We start from the raw sequence: 14,424 nt of genomic DNA, 5'->3' as shown, positions 1-14,424 counted from the left end.
GTCAGAATGAAATACTCCATTTCATCTTTGGAATGAGGATTCTGGCAAGGAAGTCCCTTCTAGGTCTGTTCCCTATCCTGTGTGAGTGCTGTAGAAGCTAACAAGTTGCTGGTGACCTAGCTGTGTGGGTGAATGAGCCCCCTTTCTCTGGTGAGTGGCTGGGCTGGGGTACTGTGGAGCCAGGCCAACCCCACCATGGCCACCAGTGGTCCAGCAGAGGCCCCTGGGGACGTGGGGGCTGTCACTCATGACTGAGTCCCTGAAGCCTCCACCGTTCACCCATCCTCAGGCCAGTCCATAGCCACTGTGTCCTTACCCATGAGTCTTCGTCCGGGCAGGTGTGTGGGTTGAAGAGTGGAGCCTGGTCTGCACGGGCAGCCCCTCCCTGGGAGGTGGGTCCTCACCTGGTGCCTCCTTGATGGTAAGGGGCTCTGATCCTCTCTGTAGTTGAAGATGCCACAGCACAGTCACCTCTGCATGCCAGAGGCGGCAACCAGATGCTACCTGAAGGAGATCGCGATCTCTTTCCCTGTGGCTCTGTGTCCTGCTGCCGACTCACGCTGCACCAGTGGTGTGCCGGGGCACAATGAGCCGTGACTCCCACCCCTCATCAGGCTCCAGGGACCAACCTCCTGGAGGCACAGCCACCCGCCAGTGCTGTGCCTTCCCGGGCAGAATGCAAGCAGGGCAATGGGGAGGCATGGGGGCAAAAGCCAGGGAACTCGGCCACACACCCGCATCCCTTCCCTGCCCTTGCTGAGCGGGAAAATAGGGGAGTCAGCTTTACCCAGACTCCTCGGTGTGTCAGCTCCTTCCCAAAGTAGCCTCTCAGCCCACCCTAAATCAATGAATTCAGTATTCCATCAGATATCATTGTTGGCATGCAATTCATGCAGGAAACAAAAAGATGATTAATTTTCCCCATCAGGCCTGGACTGCTCTGGGTAAAGGAAAACAAATATGGGCTTACATGTTGAGTAGTATTTGAAAGCAGGAGGGTATGGAGATAGGTTTTAGGGTTAGACTGGATTTGAAATACAGTCATGGCCGGCGCCGCGGCTCACTAGGCTAATCCTCCACCTTGCGGCGCCAGCACACCAGGTTCTAGTCCCGGTCGGGGCACCGGATTCTGTCCTGGTTGCTCCTCTTCCAGGCCAGCTCTCTGCTGTGGCCAGGGAGTACAGTGGAGGATGGCCCAAGTGCTTGGGCCCTGCACCCCATGGGAGACCAGGATAAGTACCTGGCTCCTGCCATCGGATCAGTGCGGTGCACCGGCCGCAGCATGCCGGCCGTGGCGGCCATTGGAGGGTGAACCAACAGCAAAGGAAGACCTTTCTCTCTGTCTCTCTCTCTCTCTCACTGTCCACTCTGCCTGTCAAAAAGAAAGGAAGGAAGGAAGGAAGGAAGGAGGGAGGGAGGGAGGGAAGGGGAAGGGGAAGGGACGAAGGAAGGAAGGAAGGAAGGAAGGAAGGAAGGAAGGAAGGAAGGAAGGAACACAGTCATGAGCTTTGCCAGCTCTGTGTTAGCTCCTTGCCTCTCCTTAGAACAAGCCAGCGCCATCTGTGGCTCCAACTCACTTTCTGACTTGTCTGCCTGGCCCTCCACATGCTTCTCAGCCGCTCCCATCCCTCTGGGCTCAGCAGCTCTCAGCTTGCTCTCAGCTGGTGGACACACCCGTGTCTGTCTGGTTTTCAAACTGATCTCAGGGACCTAGCACAGATTTTCAGTGTTGACTGGGTAGACACACCCTGGCCTCAGTTGTGAAATGGAGATCACCGTAGCCCCTCATGGAGTTGTGAGGTGTGAATTGTGCATGGGGTTTAGCACACGCTTGAAGCCCAGCGGTAAGGAATTACTAGATCCTTTGGAACAAGCTCAGGGCAAAAACTCCACCGCCATGATAGCGCATCCACCTGCAGGGATACTGAAGGAGCAGTTACCTCGGTGTCGGTTTCTAGTCCATGTTTGCAAGACTGAGCGTGGTCTAACCACCTTGCTTGCTTCCTCGTGCTATGCAGAATGTGTGAGTAAATGGGTAAAACTCTGCATTGAAACATCTGAGTTCCCATTGTCAGGATCAGAGTAACTGGCTTCCCTCATGATCCATCACCAGTAGTATCTACAACACACACACACAGTGGGGAGTGGATCTCAGCCCATGTGACTGTCCCAGCTTCTGTCAATGCTCCACCAGCCAACAGTCACCTGCCCTAGACTTCCTCAGGCAGCAGGAGCACCATTTCCTGTGCAGCAGGCCGGAGGGAGGTGCCAGAGAAATGCCACTCCCCGGAGCAGCCTAGCCAGTGACCGATGGGAGGCACAAACACATTCCAGCTCCTCTACCCTGAGTTGGGGCGCTGACTCCGACTTGCAGGCTCCCAAGTTCCCCAGTGGACTTAGCGCCGGGCACCCTCTGTGGTACGTTGCTCGATGAGGCAGCCTTTCCTGACTTCTCTCTCTCTCTTTCTCTCTCTCTCTCTCTCTCTCTCTCTCTCTCTCTCTCTCTCTCATGTTCCATTTCCTGGGACCGCATCCCAAATAAACCACCTGCACTCAAATTCTTGTCTCAGGCTTGGCTCCTGGGAGAGCCCAGCCTAATGCGGTGGCCACACAGGAGAAATGCAGAATCCCCAGTTCACGAGCCTTTACTCCAGTGTTGTGAGGAAGGCCGCTCATTTCCCTTCTCTTACCCAGAGGAGCCCTGCCTTGCACAGAGGAACAGCAGAGCCTGGCTTCTCAGGACCCCCCACCTCCCCCACCGGGCCTCTCCCTGAGAGCCGAAGCAGAGCAATGGGCACACTTGTCACCATAAACACGGTGACCGGTGTCAGTGGCACTTGGGTGTCCCTTGAATAAGTTCTTATGCAGAAGCATTTTAGAAACATCTTTTCTTGGCTGGAGTCAGGCCCTTCCTATAGGCAGGCCTATCCCTACAGTTAGGTTAGATGGCTCACCTTGGCTGCAGGTTGGGGCCCAATGATGGTGTAACAGTGATGACTGGTGTCTGGATTTTAAGTAGCTGAAGCATGGGTTTGTAAAGCTGGGACCAGTCTAAAAACCTCTTGAGAACAAGATGCCCTAAGGGCCACACTCTGGAAGTAACAGCTTTGTTCCATCAGCCTCAAAGGTCAGCTTTCCAAACCATGTGCTCCCCAGAGCCTGGGAATGGACACTCGTCTCTCCTCCACCTCTGTGCAGGTAGCCATGCGACAGTTCTAGAAGCAAGTCCTGGATGAAGTGATTCTTGTGGGTGTGTTCTCCTAGGGATGCAGGTGCTACATTTCCCAAAGAGGGATGCATAGAAGTGGGGCAAGAACTCCTGGTCTAAGAGGGAGACGGTGTGCAGGGGCCAGGTCTCCCACAAACCCTCTGATCTTTCCAGGGCTGGAGCAGAAATCCCCCCAGGTCCCTTCTGCCTCCACAGTTCGTGGTTCTAGATATCCAGTGCATCAAACAGGTTTTTGTTTCCTGATATAAGCATCAGTCACACTGCTGTTGACATGACAGAAGATATCCTCTATGTCAATCTTTGGGGTCTTGAGTGTTTACTGAAAGCCTGATTCTTGCATTAGAGTCAAATTTGGACATTCACATGTCATGAAACATTGTCATTTAAGGGGTCTTCATTCATTAATTATGACAAACAGCTGAGTCATTGTGATTTGTTTTCACAAAGAAATCATAGACAGCAAACATCTCCCATACTTAGAACTTCCTAGAGGCCGGCGCCATGGCTCAATAGGCTAATCCTCTGCCTGTGGCACCAGCACACCGGGTTCTAGTCCCGGTCTGGGCACCGGATTCTGTCCTGGTTGCTCCTCTTCCAGGCCAGTTCTCTGCTGTGGCCCGGAAGTGCAGTGGAGGATGGCCCAGGTCCTTGGGCCCTGCACCCGCATGGGAGACCAGGAGAAGCACCTACTCCTGGCTTCAGATCAGCACGGTGCACCAGCCGGTGCTGCCATTGGGGGGTGAACCAATGGAAAAGGAAGACCTTTCTCTGTCTTCTCTCTCACTGTCCACTCTGCCTGTCCAAAAAAAAAGAACTTCCTAGAATCATTTTCCTCCAAGTATCGAGACTTCTCTAAACTGATACATATCTTTCTCCTGCAAATAACAAACTAATTTGTGCATCTTCTGATGGCTTCTCTCAAAATGCCAAAGTCACAATCAAGGTCAATGTCAAGGAGACAGAATTATTGACTGTTCTTAAGAAAATCCAGGGCCACGGATTTCTCACATTGCATGCGCTTGTGGAAAAAAAAAATTGTGGATGTCACCGAGTTCACATAAGTGTTCTTTGTGTCCCACCTCGTATAGTAACTCACCTGTCACCTGCAGGTGCCGTCTCAAGTAGGCTGTTATTCCAGAAAGCTGTCTTCATCTTTGCCTGGCGGTAGAGTGAATACAGTGCTAGGTCCTGAGTTAAGGCTTCTAAGCTACTCAGACTTCAGTGTGTCTCATGACTGCTGCCCTGGGGAAAGAGACGCGGTGGTGGAGTAGTTGGAGCTCCAGCTCGTAGCCACAGTGCTGGGACATGCCCACACTGCCATCATGCATGCCCAGGCCTACGTGCGCTGCTCGTGGGGAAGGGCCCGGAACCCCAGTGAAAGGCGAGGAGCAGGGGGAGGAGGCGTTACCCCCGACGCCAGCAGTAGAATCAGAGCATGGTAGGATTCCAGGGGAGAGAAGCTTGTAGAAAGTGGTGAGTAGAAAGGTGTCAAAGTCCAGGCACTGGCTCAGAGCTCGTGCCTCCAAGCCCAAAGGTAAGATGCCCTGGGGAGGTGGGAGTCGAGAGAATATGGGGGGTGAGCATGAGGAAGTGCTGTGTGCCGGAACCTCACAGGATCAGCACGATTGGGCTCCAGGTGGAGAGACTATGAAAACAAAAGAAATGCACACTCACACGTCTGTGCACACTCACTCAACATACTTCAAAAGTTCATGGAAAATGGAATTAAGTGGAATTTTAAAATAACTATTTTGGTGCAAGAAAAATTCAAATCCATGCATAGTTTTTCATAACATGCCTTCCCATGATTTTTTTTTTAATAAAAAAACCCTAGTGTATATAAATATGCCAGTCTCTCCTATAAACATAAATTTCTAAATCCTAATAAATACTATCAAACCAAATTTTGGAATATTAAGAGAATCATGTGTCACAACTAGTGTGTTTCATTCTGAGAACAGAAAATGAAGTTAAGAACAGGAAGCCTCACTATTGGGATACATTGTTTAGTAAGTGCTGGAGGTGGTTTTTTTTTTTTTTTTTTTTTTTTTTTTTTTTTTTTTTAAGATTGATTGATTGATTTGAAAGTCATAGAGAGGCTGGTGCCGCAGCTCACTAGGCTAATCCTCCACCTTGCGACACCGGCACACCGGGTTCCAGTCCCGGTCGGGGCGCCAGATTCTGTCCCGGTTGCCCCTCTTCCAGGCCAGCTCTCTGCTGTGACCAGGGAGTGCAGTGGAGGATGGCCCAAGTGCTTGGGCCCTGCACCCCATGGGAGACCAGGATAGGTACCTGGCTCCTGCCATCGGATCAGCACGGTGCACTGGCAGCAGCGCACCGGCACTGGCGGCCATTGGAGGGTGAACCAACGGCAAAGGAAGACCTTTCTCTCTGTCTCTCTCTCACTGTCCACTCTGCCTGTCAAAAAAAAAAAAAAAAAAAAAAGAAAAGAAAGAAAATCATAGAGAAAGGGAGGGACAGAGAGAGAGAGAGGTCTTCCATCTGCTGGTTTACTCCCTAGATGGCCGCAATGGTCAGGGCTGGGCCAGGCCAAAGCCGGGAGCTTCATCTGGGTCTCCTGCTCAGAGAGCAGGGGCCCGAACACTTGGGCTCTCTTTTGCTGCTTTTCCCAGGCCATCAGCAGGAGCTGGATCCAAAGTGGAGCAGCCAGGACATGAACAGCAGCTTTACGCGCTATGCCACAATGCCAGCCCCAGAGGTGCTGTTGATCCCAAATGATGGCAGGAACACTGAGCACACATTTCACTAAAAAACAACAATCTCTCAGTAGACTGGCAAGATAATTCTATCGCACGATGAAAGGATGTCCTCAGGGAAACCCTAGGTTTTGTTTTGGTCTGATGAGAACTCATTTTAAACATCACGCATATCATAATATTTTACTATTGATAGAAGAAATACATGACAGGTGAATTTGTAAATGTTTTCACATAAATGTCTATTTTGTTTATCAAAATAGCCTGTACATATGTTTGAAAAAGAAACGCGTGGAGCTTGAAGATCTGTTTAAACTCTGGGTGAATACTCTGTAGTCATTTAGAAAACAGTGTTTGTAAAGAAGTGAACGAAACTGACTGCTGAAGGAGTGTAAGATCTGAAGAGATGACGGGAGAGATTGGCAAAGCGGTCAGAGAATTACTCCTCGGGAAGAAGCTAGTTCTGTGTGTCTTTGACAGAAAAGTCCATGGAATACTCACGGTACCAGCAATGACCATGCCATTGAAGTTGTCCTTAAACACTATGTGGGAAAAAAGATTAGGAAGCATGCCAGTTCATTATGTCTAATTAAAACCTTGGCATGAATATGACACAAAAATCAAGTACCACCAAACATTTATATATAAACTCACTGGTGAATAAGCATTGAAAAGTTCCCAACTGAGAGAGAGAGACAGAGAGAGAGAGAGACCTCGTATCCACTGGTTCACTCCCCCAATGGCCACGATGGCCAGGGCTGGGCCTATCTGAAGCCAGGAGCTGGGAGCTTCTTCTGGATCTCCCATGTGGGTGCAGGGGCCCAAGTACTTGGGCCATCTTCCGCTGCTTTCCCAGGCGCATTAGCTGGAAGCCGGATTCAGAAGTGGGACTCAAACTGGAGCCCATATGGGATGCCGACACTGCAGGCGGAGGCTTCACTCTGTGTGCCACAGTGCCGGACCCTAGGAAATCTGACGCTTTTATTATATTTACAGGATGAAGGGGGAAACATAGTTATTTCATGAAACTCTTAGCTTGATGTTTGACATAAAGTAGAAATTCATAAATAGTCATTGAAGAATGGATTCCAAAACAACGGCTGATCAGTTCAAGCCAGCACTTATGATGCAGCAGAAAGACAAAAACTCAGCTCCAGGGGCTGATATTCGTCTGTGAGCACTGGGACAGTCTGCGGCGCTGGGACATGGGGTTCTAGTCCCGGTTGGGGCACTGGATTCTGTCCTGGTTGCCCCTCTTCCAGGCCAGCTCTCTGCTGTGGCTCGGGAGTGCAGTGGAGGATGGCCCAAGTCCTTGGGCCCTGCACCCGCATGGGAGACCAGGAGAAGCACCTGGCTCCTGGCTTCAGATCAGCGCGGTGTGTGGGCCACAGCGCGCCAGCCGCAGCGGCCATTGGAGGGTGAACCAACGGCCAAGGAGGACCTTTCTCTCTGTCTCTCTGTCTCTCACTGTCCACTCTGCCTGTCAATTAAAAAAAAAAAAGTATAAAGAATGGAAATGATTTGGACAGAATTAGAGAATTCTTGGACTTGAGTGAAGCCCTTCCAAAGCCTAACAATCACCCTTATTCATGAAATAAAAAAAAAGATAACTTGTATTCCTTTTATCATTCAACTTGGGTCTGGCATCATCACCAGTACAATAAGTTACCAGTATTAGACGGCAGGAAACAAAATTAGGATGACTTCAGACTTTGGAAGTAAAATAACAAGATTACCTCAAAGGAGTATTGTAAATAATGAGTGTGTCAAGGTGAATCCTCATAAAAGAGTAGAGATGCAGAAGCAAGGAGTAACATCTCAGAGACGATAAAGGAAAAATCCTATTTGCAACAGCAACAAAAGTATATACAGTCCTGACATCCACTTGGCAGTCCCACCCCTACGTATTAACCACAGAGAAATGAAGTCTACAAATGCATACACAAAGCCCCAAAATGCATTAGACATGCTTGTAGCAGCTCCATTCATCATCACCAAAAGCCAGAAACAACCCAAATACTCATCTCTGCTGAGTGGACATACTGTGGTACATCTATACAATGAAATACCACTCGGCAATAGGAGGGAAGATAGACACGGTGAGGTCCATGAGTGCTGAATGAGAGACTCCAACGGTGACATGTGTCCACTTCCATGGCATTCTGGAAAAGGCAGCACTCTATAGGCAAGAAACAGCAGTGGCCGCAAGAAACTTAAGTGGGTGGGAGGTTAAGGGACATAATGGGATGTTCGTGGTGTGACAGAAATAGTCTGTCTTAATTCAGTGGTGGCAGCACAACTGTCTGCCCTTGTCAAAATTCCTGTCTGTAGGCCGGCACCGTGGCTCACCAGGCTAATCCTCCACCTGCGGCACCAGCACACCGGGTTCTAGTCCCGGTGGGGGCGCCGGATTCTGTCCCAGTTGCCCCTCTTCCAGGCCAGCTCTCTGCTGTGGCCCCGGGAGTGCAGTGGAGGATGGCCCAGGTGCTTGGGCCCTGTACCCCATGGGAGACCAGGAGAAGCACCTGGCTCCTGGCTTCGGATCAGCATGGTGCGCCGGCCCAGTGGCCATTGGAGGGTGAACCAACGGTAAAGGAAGACCTTTCTTTCTGTCTATTTCTCTCTCACTGTCTAACTCTGTCTGTCAAAAAAAAAAAATTCCTATCTATTTATAAAATTATTTCTAAAAATGGTAAAAAAAATAACCCTCATATAACAATGTGCCTTTAAAGGGCGAATTTTACTGTGTGTAACACATGCACACACACACACATATGGGAATATGTAAGATCTGAATAAATAAAATGAACTAACTTTGCTAAAAAGAAAACACATAGATTGAACAAGTGTAGACATATATATCCAGTGTGTAAATGGGAAAATTTCACACTTTCATATGTGTCAGCTTTCCCCCAGATTAACGCATGTATTTTGGAGAATTTCAGTCATCTTATTTAAGAGATTTTCTTGAAACTTGATGAAGATTTTTGAAACTTCATCTGGAAGAATACATGCATAAAATACAGACGAGAAAATTCAAGGCAGTCATGATAGCCAAGAGAACTTCAACCATAATAGCCATGGTGACAGCACTGGAATAAGCAAACAAATAAATGAAACACAGCAGAAAATAAAGAAACAGATAAAAATATAAGGTGATATGAGAACAGCATATTTAAGCAGAGAATATATAGCAAATATATTATTTAATAAATGATGTAGCACAATCATAATTTAGTGATTATGGCTGATCATTTGAGAAGAAGCCAAATGAGATCCCTACATTGTATCACATACAAGAATAAATTCTCAATGGTAGGAGTTTAAAATGCTAAGTGGGAAAAGCTGTACAATTACTAGAAGAAGTTATAGATGACTGGTAACATTAGGACAAGAAAGGCTAGAAATCTTAAAAGATGGAAATAAATGATTGCATACAATTAATAGCAGGTTTATAAAAATACCCATACCATTCAAAAGAAAGCAATAATTAAGAAGGCATGCTGCTTAAATATATGATGGTTAAAGGATTAATAACCTCCTAACACTGATAGATAAAGGACAGTGCAATAAACAGGCAGCTTATAAGACGGAAAAGGAGAATGGAAATGGTCAAAAAGTACGTGAAAAACAATTCAACTCCCATCATAATTTTATTTAACACCTCACTGAGAAGTTGGCACAATCATGTTTTTCCTCATTCAACAAATTTTTACTGAGTGTCTCAGTGTGCCCAGCACTATTAAAACACTGGGAAGTCAGCCATACCAGAGAAAAGTTGATCATTTGCTCAGTTAATAAGAATACAAATTTCCAAATAAGTGCAGAGCAGGCATGTAGGCCAGCAGTTAAGAGGCCCGTATCCCACATCAGAGCACTTGAGTTAACCCAGCTCTCGCTCCTGAGTCCAGCTCCCAGTGAGTGCAGACCCAAGGAGGCAGCAGTGGTGGTTCCTGCCACTGGGTTCCTGCCTCCCACGAGGAAGACCTCGAAGGCCTTGCTGTGTCGTGGCTGCAGCCCTGGCCCAGCCCCAGCCATCGTGGGCATTTAGTGGATGGGAGCCATGTCTCTGTCTCTCTGTATCTGTCCATCGCTCTTTCCCTGTCTCTTTCTCTTCTGTCTCTCAAATAAATAAATTGAAATACTGATAATCATAATGAGGTTCCACTTTTGCTGAGAAACTGGATGATGACAACAATAATCTATGTTGCTAAGAATTCAGGAAAACAGGCGACTAATGAACAGAAAATGGTGGGAGCACATGTTGGCACATCGCTAACTTGGCACACTGACGCAGTCTAAGTGTGGCGTACCCCTGGATCCAGAAGGTGTACTTTTACTGATTCATCCTAAGGAAAAACTGGGCAAGCAGCCAAGAGGGGAGTTCCCCAAACATGGTGTTTTTTATTGTAGGGGCATGTGGGAACAGTCTGAATAGTCAGCACTAAGGGGCGGGGAATGCGGGAGACAGATGGAGCGAAGGCTTTGGAAGAGCAAAGATACACTGGTTTAGATACCAGTAAGTGGGGAAATGGGATCGCAGGAAGCTGAGGCTTTGTTTTATGTTTGCTTTGGGGAGAGAGCATGGTAATAATACTGTATACTCTGTCTCTATGCCTCCCTCCCTCTCTCTGAACTAGGAGCCAAGTGTGTCTTCGGAAAGGAAGGAGACAGTGGAACTGGAGTTTCAGGATTGTGGAGAGGATTAAAATAGCTGTTGCATAGAATGTGAAGAGAACAAAGCGGGGAAGTAGGGAAGACCCTCCCCCACCATTGCCAGGCAGCACCAAGGCCTAGACGAGGTCAGATCATGAACATTTAGCTGAAATATTAAGAGCCTGTAAAAGAATATGGCAAGCTGGACTGCGAATCAGTGCAAAATACAAAATCCATTCTATTCCAAGAAGAGGTCCATTGGTAGCAGATTCATTCATAATTTCCTATCACTCGGCATAACTCTGCAGTGCAGCTCAAGTGGTTCTGGGGTTTACATGAGATCTCCCCACTTCAGAAGTTCCTACTGTAGACATCAATTTCCTATGAACTAAAATTAGCATCTGAATCTCAGGCCAGATTGAGGGGGTGGGGTATCAAATAGAAACCTATCCCATCCACAGAGCAAAGAATGTGAAATTAAAATTTAGCAAGAAAACTGCTGAGCTGGAAAGATGCTGTAAAGAAGAATTCTTCCAAAATTGAGTTAGAAGTTTAATGTAATTCATGTCAAAATCCAGGCCAGACACTTTTAACTTCTCAAAAAGATTGCGAAAATCAAAATCATCTAATAGGATAAACAATCAAAAATAGTTTTGAGATGTTTAGGAAAAATTAAACAGGAATGGAGAGGACCCATCTATTAAGATATAACTTAGATGTTGTAGGGGCACTAGAATTAAGTTTGTGAGATGTTGATACAGATGTATGATGGGGCATGATGGTCAAGGGGAGAACAGTGGGGACAGCAGGGCCCAGGCTGCAGCAAGCAGGGCCGAGTGACCCTTGCAGGAACTTCAGTGTTTCTTCTGGTGAGATAGGAAGTGCCCAAAAGAGTCTAAGGGGAACCTGCTGTTTGTCCAGATCCGCTGGGCTGTCTTGAGCTGGCTCCTTTCTGAGCACATGTGGGAGGTGATTTGTGTCACTGGACCCCTTTCAGAACCCAGCCCTGGTGGTGCCCTGGTTAGCGCCAGCCATGGAGAAATGTTTCCAACAGGTGTCAGCACCTACAGCCTGAGAAACACCCAGTAGAGAAGAGCAAAGCAGATCCATGGCCATGACCACCTCTCAGGCCAAGAAAAGGGACTGTCGCCTGTTCTATGCCTGCCAGGGCAGATTCGGTCAAAGGTGATGGCCCCAGCAGCCCCGTCCCCTGCAACCCTCCCCACGCCCTGATGTGGCTCCATGTGGGTGGTCTAAATCAAACAATACTGGACACCACCGAGGAAGGGCAAGAAAATGACCCCAAGGGAACACCCAGACCATTGGGTTTAATTCCAGAACATAGCTGCCGGTAGTATACCATTCCATTTTTTTTTAGTCACCACTGTAAAAAGGGGAAAAATCTTACTCCTTTCATAACTGGCCTTGGCCACCAAGCCCTGTGTGGTTTCTCAACCTGAACCTTCTTAGAGGCCGGTTCTGCTCTTGTCCCTGTTCTGTGTGATTGCTTCGGTCTGTTACATATGCAAATCTATCTGGTTCCCATTCCAATTTCTTGCCACGGCTCTGTGCCACTCTCTTTCATCAAATCACTCTTCAGGGACCCGAGTCTGTTGGTGGAGAAGGTATTTTGACGGGTTTTAGAAGCATCGCTGGAAGTGCCTTATGTCTCGTGAAGACCAGAACACATTCACATGGAATTTTTCTAGCAGATTTCTGTCAGCGATTTAGGAGGACAGATGGAGTTTCTTTTCTTACCTTTAAGAGGGAGGAAAAATACATGAAATCAGGGCTTCTGGACAAATTTGCTTGCTTGCTCTGGTGGACTGATGGAAGCATTGCACAAAGCCGAGACGGTGTCTGTAACGTGAGACAGAGAAGCATTGAGCAGACTGTGAAGTCTGCATTGGACTTAGAACACATTTCCTTACGAAGCACATTCTTTTTGCAGCCTGGTTGTCAGGGGCAACCGAGTCCTAGGTGGGCCTCGGAAGTACAGAACAGGACCTCCTCGCTGGACAGCTGGTGGCATGCTCTGTTGTGCAGCGTGGTCACAAGGCTTGCCAGATGGAGGGTTTCTTTCTGATGTCAGCGAGTTGGAGCTGCTGAACGGTGTGGGCTGCCTGTCCTGCAACCCTTCCCTTGCTGGTCTGTTGTCCACTGGTCGGATGCGTCCCTAAGTTTCCGGTTCACCATCGTGTTCTACAGTCCGTTGAGTCCAGGGAGTTTGCACCTGTGGAGAGGATGGTGGTGTGCCTGGGTTGGAGGGGAGGAGCATGAGTTTGGAGACCGAAGTCTCTGAGCTGGAATCCCAGCCCTGCCCCTTCTTCACGGACCCACAGTGTCTTCATTGGTAAAGATGGAATGAGAGGGAGCACATCCGGTCGTTGTGAGGTTTAAATGAAATTGCGAGACACCAGTAGTCTCCCCTGGAGCAGGGTGGAGCTGGCTTGCCTCCTTCTTCCGCTTTCCCTTCCTAAAGGCATCTCAGCGGTGGCATGGGGAGCTGGGACTCTCTGTTTGTTTATGAGCTGTTAAGAGCCTTCTCCACTCCATAATCAACTCTGCAACCCCTCCATTCATCCTGTTGGGATTCAGACAGACAAAGAGCTCCCGTTTGCTAGCTCACTTCCCAAACACCCACACAGAAGACCCCGGGGACGGGGACGTTTCTTTCCTCTCGTCCGGGTGTCCGTTGCCCCCAGGGAGCTCCTAAGGAGGCGTGTCCACTTATCCCAGGGCTGAAAGGAGGCCCGGAGGTCCCCACCTTTTCACCAGTGTCTTGATCTTGCTAAATCCAACAATGAAGATTGTATCCCTTCACCCCCTGCCCAGAAAGGATGGTATCAAAAATAGTAAATTCAAAATAAAAACTGAACAAATGAGTTAGACATTATCCCATCTTGGCATTCAGTAATCACCCAGGCTCCTGGGTTGTGAGAAAAGTAGCTTTGAAATATTTATGCTTGGCCGGCATCGTGGCTCACTAGGCTAATCCTCTGCCTGCGGCGCCGGCACCCCGGGTTCTAATCCCGGTCGGGGTGCCGGGTACTAGTCTCAGTTGCTCCTCTTCCAGTCCAGCTCTCTGCTGTGGCCCAGGAGGGCAGCAGAGGATGGCCCAGGTCCTTGGGCCCTGCACCCACATGGGAGACCGGAAGGAAGTACCCAGCTCCTGGCTTCAGATCAGCGCAGCGCCGGCCGTAGCGGCCATTAGGGGAATGAACCAATGGAAGGAAGACCTTTCTCCCTGTCTCTCTCTCACTGTCTATAACTCTCTCTCTCTGTTTCTCTCTCTCTCAATAACTCTGCCTGGCAAAAAAAAAAAAAAAAAAAAAAAAAAAATGCTTGGGGCCGGCGCTGTGGCTCACTAGGTTAATCCTCCGTCTGCGCTGCCAGCATCCCATGTGGGCGCCAGTTCTAGTCCCTGTTGCTCCTCTTCCAGTCCAGCTCTCTGCTGTGGCCTGGGAAGGCAGTGGAGGATGGTCCAAGTGCTTGGGCCCTGCACCCACATGGTAGACCACGAGAAGCACCTGGCTCCTGGCTTCAGATTGACACAGCACAGCCATTGGAGGGGGTGGGGAGTGAACCAATGGAAAGAAGACCAGATCTCTGTCTTTCTCTCTCTCTCTCTCACTGTCTGTAACTCTACCTGTCAAATAAATAAGTAAAAAAATCTTTTTTAAAAAAAGTTTATGCTTTTCCTTATTTTAGAAGCCTAATGAGCTCTTCCTTCCCTTCCCTTGTTAAATCTTATTTAATGGTCTCAGTTCTTCCAGGACATCTCCTGGAAAGCACAGCGGTGGCTGCCATCTCCCACAGCCC

The 14,424-nt window shown here is 48.5% G+C and overlaps 1 protein-coding gene and 1 long non-coding RNA gene across 10 annotated transcripts in view; one reads left to right on the top strand and one right to left on the bottom strand.

Annotated features, from left to right (window-relative positions):
• Positions 1-14,424, bottom strand: part of LOC138844123 (uncharacterized) — a 168,772-nt gene that overhangs the window by 2,872 nt on the left and 151,476 nt on the right. For all 3 annotated transcript variants that reach the window (XR_016214961.1, XR_016214970.1, XR_016214969.1), the window contains one exon: positions 4,326-8,125. This is a non-coding gene — a long non-coding RNA (uncharacterized LOC138844123). The remainder of the gene's footprint in view (positions 1-4,325; positions 8,126-14,424) is intronic.
• MYRIP (myosin VIIA and Rab interacting protein) overlaps positions 1-14,424 on the top strand; it is a 557,931-nt gene that overhangs the window by 517,371 nt on the left and 26,136 nt on the right. The window lies entirely within an intron of this gene.

Source organism: Oryctolagus cuniculus, chromosome 10 (genome assembly GCF_051225735.1).
Source record: "Oryctolagus cuniculus isolate XC-2025 breed Fujian yellow rabbit chromosome 10, ASM5122573v1, whole genome shotgun sequence".
Lineage (NCBI taxonomy): Eukaryota > Metazoa > Chordata > Mammalia > Lagomorpha > Leporidae > Oryctolagus > Oryctolagus cuniculus.
Note: the sequence above shows the minus strand (reverse complement) of the source record. Positions and strands in the feature narration are given on the sequence as shown.